Source organism: Homarus americanus, unplaced genomic scaffold (genome assembly GCF_018991925.1).
Source record: "Homarus americanus isolate GMGI-L3 unplaced genomic scaffold, GMGI_Hamer_2.0 scaffold5434, whole genome shotgun sequence".
In the NCBI taxonomy this organism is placed as follows: domain Eukaryota; kingdom Metazoa; phylum Arthropoda; class Malacostraca; order Decapoda; family Nephropidae; genus Homarus; species Homarus americanus.
In genome coordinates this window covers 205,026-211,025 of record NW_024722814.1, presented here as the reverse complement: position 1 = coordinate 211,025, position 6,000 = coordinate 205,026, and the positions used below count along the sequence as shown (strand labels likewise).

General features: G+C 35.3%; 1 long non-coding RNA gene across 1 annotated transcript; it reads right to left on the bottom strand.

Annotated features, from left to right (window-relative positions):
- Positions 1 to 1,137: 1,137 nt before the first annotated feature.
- On the bottom strand, positions 1,138 to 2,066 carry LOC121863158. Its single transcript, XR_006088348.1, has 3 exons — positions 1,989 to 2,066; positions 1,747 to 1,824; positions 1,138 to 1,306 (listed from the first exon to the last, which is right to left on the bottom strand). It is a non-coding gene; the product is annotated as an uncharacterized LOC121863158 (long non-coding RNA).
- Between the last annotated feature and the right edge of the window lie 3,934 nt (positions 2,067 to 6,000).

Genomic DNA, 6,000 nt, shown 5'->3' with positions numbered 1-6,000 from the left:
CACTCATGTTATTTTCTGGGTTTTCTTCATTTTAACAACTCTAGGTCTTCAAAAATATAGATACCTAAGAGCATTTTTTTATCAGAAATTTTAGAACTCAACACAGGTAAAGCATTTCATGGTCATTTATTTTACTAAGTTTAACCTAATGATAATATAATGAGTTCTATAGAAATGCTGGTTATCTGGGGCTGCAATCTTAGCTGTAATTAATGTATTCGCGTTATGCTTTCTCTCCACAAAGAACCATTGTGATTTGATACACTCGGGATGTTAAGAGTGCGCTCAAGTTTCTGACACTCTTTGTGTGTTTGTCTTCCTTTCTCTCTCTGGTGCTGCGTTACCTGGGTTATTTCCTCTTCACCCAACACTTTACCCTCCAGACAATACGTGGAACATAACTTATGATAATAGAGTCGTATATTAAGCAATGAAAAACACCACGACAAACACGACTAGTAAATTTCTTTAACAATTCTTTATGAAAATGAAGACATTATCATATTTGGAATATATCACAGTTTGTTTTCAGAGCAGCGTATTTGTGTTAAGTTTTATCATCCTTGGTTGGAAAATGTACAACCAAAGTCAATGAAATCATACCATTAAAATATCCTCTGGAAAATAGATTGATTGTCGCTCTCAGTTTTCGCAGCCACACAGCCGCAGCTCATAAAGAAAGCATCAGTGTAAACTAAGCATTCGGGTATTCTTCTCTTAAATATAAATCTGACTGGATGAAGATGAGAATTTAACGTGTTTGAATGCTGGAGTTCTTGAGTGAATATTTTATGTTATCGAGATTATTTGTGCACTTGTTATACCCTTCTACCTGTAAATGTCCATCATATGAAAGCCATTTATGCAAGAACCTACTCTGCTCTGCTCTGTGTAATGATAGTATAATGCATTGTGAGTATACCAAGTTATTAATTACACTACCCATCAACAAGGACAATTTAATAAAGGTTCTTCTATGTGTGAGTATATCTGTCTTTCTTAATCATCTTATTTCTACACTCTGTTACTCCTTAATTAATGCTTCTCGCTGGAGTCTATATAACACTATTTCCTTCGTTAGTGTACAATATATTCATAACCTCTATGTAACAACAAGGGTGAAATAAAATACAGTTATCGTGTTCCAAAAAATCCAATATTTTATTCAGTACAGGGAAATTCTGTTTATGGTTCATGTTTAGTTACAAATATTTTGGTGATATTTTACTGTCAATTATTCCGTGGATTAGAAATGTTGACTTCTACTGTCCTCTCTTGTCAATGTACAGAAGCGTCTATGTCCAGTCTGTGAAGTTGAAAAAATTAAATATTATGTTTGCTAAAGGTTCATGTCATATACAGTAGAGGTAAAGTGACCCGTGCACCACCCCACCACCCTCATCTCCCTCCTTAACCTCAAGCCTTTTCTTTTCCTTTTTTTACATACCTTTGGTTGTTCTTTTTCTTTGGCTCTTGGGTGTAACAAGAAAACATATTTTAAACATCATCTTCATACAGAACATCTTTAGATGAACTAAGTCATTCACCTAAAGCTCCACTCCATCAAGTCATTTTGGTGTAATAGAAGTTTTGGTCTTCTACTTAACTCTCCATCCACAACAAGGACCCAAATAACCAATGATATACAACTATACATTTATCACTTCACACAAGACCTACCAAAAACTCGTCCCTCAACACTAAAGTCTCCCTCATGTATAAATAAAGAGATAGAGAGTTTCTTACCATGTTGCTGCACTGACAGAGACACGAGAGAAAGCATCAGGAAGGAGAGACTCATCCCTCTAGTTATCCACTCCATCTCTGTAACAAGAAGGTTAAATTTTGAGCTGAGAAACCACTACGGTTGACACTGAGAGTATGTCTCTACTTACTGCGTGGGAGAAAATATATTAACAGGTTTTTGCAGCTGACAGTTTGTAAGTGATGAACATAAGACAGTAACTACACGCAAGGTTGTGACTCACTCGTGGTAGATCAACGAGTGTATGCTGGACACTGTGTGCTGGAGTCAGGTGAGGTTAGCACTGCTGCAGAGGGACAGATGTGCCGTTAAATAAGGGGGCTGCCTGTACCACGTGGCCAGGTGACGCACACACCTGCTCCATGTTAATGTGGTTTCACTCTTGTAAAGAATGTTGTTTAAATCTTGAACTGACTGGTGGCCAGCTCACCTCTGACCTAATTGAGATCAGGTGTATTACCTTGGATGATGGCCACCTCTGGTTATACACCTGATCTCAATTAGTGTATCTTCATGTATACGACTTGTGACCAATTGATTTTCCTTTGCATCTATACAAACTTATGTGGGTGTTTATATTACCATTCATAGAGGTGACTAGGCTTAGCACAGATTAATTATCATATCAATATATTATTCTTAATATATTCTTAATTCTGAAAGTCTTTTCAGGTTTTGTTTACCTGCCTTGATGTGAGCTATTTAGTATCCATGGTCACTTAACATATGTTTCTACTCATTTTCCGACTTACCATAACAAGAGTAATCACCCAGCAGTGGGAAGTGTGCGAATCTCTTCAATAATTATGTTATAGACCACATTTAAGATATTGCGATATAAAAACCAACAACATTGCCGTTTCTGCCCCACACACACTACACCTTTACAAATTAATAATTGGTCCAATGTTTAAAATTTTATCAACTGATGAGTTCTACCAATAAAGATGATATATATTAACAAATGCTAACACACTCTAATAATTTGCTCAGCATCAAGTATAAAAAGGTGGAAAAATATGTATAAGAAAACATAGTACAATTAAAGCATTTAGCAATATCTGAGAAAATCTTAAATCATAAGTATAACCATTTGAGTTATAGACTAAAGACATTAAAAACGATTATTTCTTCATTATAAATACACTAAGTGAATATGTTTACGTAAGTGTGTCTTTGAACATATATATATATATATATATATAAACCAAGTTATATAAGAAACCAAATATTTTTAATTCATATTAATATATACAGTCAGAACTCATTGGAAACCTTATACAGTCCAAGATTTACACCCAACAGGTTTATAAGTCTTTGTTAAATCAACTCAACTTCCTGAAAAGCAAATATTAAAATAACTTCCATAGAAAGGGTTGAAAAGAAATTTAAACAGAATTACCCAAGTGTTTGATAAATATTACATGAGTTGTGGTGGGCCTCAGTGTGTAATGATTCCTTTGATGGTGTCCAGTGTATGGTTGCTACATCCTCCGCTGTGATTAGTGTTTTGTTGAGCACATTTTATTACCATACATAAAATTATGAAAGTAAATATGGATAAAGAGATAAAAGAAAAGAGTTCTCCTGGACTGAGGTGATTTTGAATATTCTTCCAAAGTTCTTTCCATATTTCTGACATTGAACATCAAATCAATTTCTTATTAAAAACATAATAAAATTAGTTAACATCAGAGGAAAATGAGGTGTGTGCATACGGTGAAGGGATAAGAACACGGGCGAGGGACAATGCCCAAAGTGAGTGAACAAAGTCAAATTATGTTGAGTCTCTGGTGGACTACGTCTGAGGTGGAGATTGGACAACAGATGCGCCTCCTCAATCACACTATACAATTGAGTCACTGATTAATCACGACATCAAGACAATACTGAGCGTGATGAGAAGGTGTTCCCGTGTCCTCACTGTTGGGATAAATTCATGGGAATATTATAAGGAATGTGGTATTATGATGAGACCAATAGGACTGATGTCAAGTATAATTGAAAACCGTATCTTTCAAAAATGTCAACTATATGAGACTATAAGAAAGAGTTTTGTTCTGCTATTTTTCTCCCAAGAAGGAAAAATTAGGATGCAGAAAAGAAAGCAAATGAGTTCCAAAAAAGTTTGATTCGCTCATATAAAAGTTATGTCAAATGAATTTTAACAGAATAATTTTGCAGTGTACCTTTTGGGGATGACAGTAAGTCTGTGGAGGCAAAAGTGAGAGAAGATAAGAAAAGAAAATATTTGATCACGTAAAATCCCTGAAATGTCAAAGCTATATCACGTTAAGTCATTCGTGTTAAGAATTAATCACAAACACACACATTGTGACGCAAAACATTACTGATGGTGGTACAACAGCGTGATCACACTCTTCATAATGGCGATATTACACTGAGATCATGAATTATGGCAACGCACACAACTTTTGCTGGTGCTGACCCATCAACAGTCTGATATTACCTCAGTAATCTTCGTCCTCTTACCAAACACCTGGAAACTCATGAACCTTTTATAAATCTTTATAAAACTTGGACTCCGGCTGTTGAGTTAAACTGTATGATACAGTCATGTTACTGTACAGTGAGTTATCCATAGATGGCAGTTTATTTACTAATCATACTAATACATCTATAATATTTCCAAGTAGCCTGATACTGCGATACATAACTGCAACTTGCTGAGCTAAGGTGCCATCAACAAGCTACCACAACACACACAAAGTGATAATACCTTAATGTTTTTCAGTCTCCCGGTGGTAGGAGGTTGTCACTCGTCCAGTATGTATGTACAGTATATCTCCGTGGAGACTCATAGAGGTTTAGCGTTATGAAGATTAACTATTCCTCCTGACGGAAGTTTAACTAATTAGATTTATGTGAGGAGTTAGCAGGCGTGCTTGTGCTAACCGATGTGGTGCCCAGGGGCTGTGTTCGTGTCTGAAGGTGGTGCTGCCTGTAAGGATTGTTCTCGTGTTGCGATTTTGGGGAGAAGACTGCAGCTCCAGACAGTAGCATTCATTGACAGGCCAACTACAGCCAGAGGTCCAAGCAAAGTACCAAACTATTTCCCTTCGTTTCATGTAATCAGAATTTGTTAATGCATTACCTTGGTATTGAGGGAGATAGAGGTTTTGTGTGGTATTTATTGTGTCGTTGGTGAAATAAGAGGACTTGTGCGATCTGTAAATGCAAAGTGGTTGAAGCGAGAAGCGAAGTTTTTAATACAATACACCGTAATGTGGAGACACTACTGTACGTTGTTACATGCATCTCAAGACTAGAGTTATTGTAATCAGTAATCATAATTAGTGATCGTAATTATCTGAAATGCGGCTTATCTTCTGAGTTAATCGCATGGAATCAGTAGTCGTATAATTATATGATTAAATTAAGTCGTAAAGTAGTCGAAAATATTTATAAAATGAATGATACCACGATTGTTTGACGATTTGTGTGGTTACTTTTGGAATTATTGTGAGTCTAAAGAAATCAGAGGAAGAGTTATTTTTGGAATGGAATTACATCTACAGGTCATATATATATATATATATATATATATATATATATATATATATATATATATATATATATATATATATATATATATATATATATATGACCTGTTGGTGCCTTGTAAAAATTGCCGTAACTGTTATAACGTGCGGAAATTTTCCATTTAAATTCAGAGGCTTTTCCATTTCAGTACTTGATGAAAGACCATATCAAATTCCCCACAGGCGAGCCGACAGAATATCAGTTTTATAAAACATAGTCCAATTATTTTCCTTTACTTCCATATTTAGTTTAAACTTCTTATCGTTTACTGTTGCAAGACAAGATCCTTCTTATTAGATGAGTCTGAGGTGCTAAACTGAAACCTGGCAGACATGTTGACCTGGGCCGCCACAGGAAAGGAAATTGCTCTACTCTTAATGTTTTTAACCGCATCCTGCTTGACTCCGCCACACCAATACACCATTTGAATAATTAATAATTTCATTTATGCCGTTAGATAAGTGAACATTAAAGAAAAAAATCACTGGCTACTGCAATGATTTACATAAGAATTGTTACACTGCGATTGCCAGTATCAGTATTTAAATATGTTGTGGTCGATTTTCTTATTACAAATCAGAAGGTAAACATTTATATTGTATGTTGTTTATTGAGTTAGATCTGTTTTATGTCGTTCCGCTTTCACTCCTTTATAAAGTATGTGATGCTAA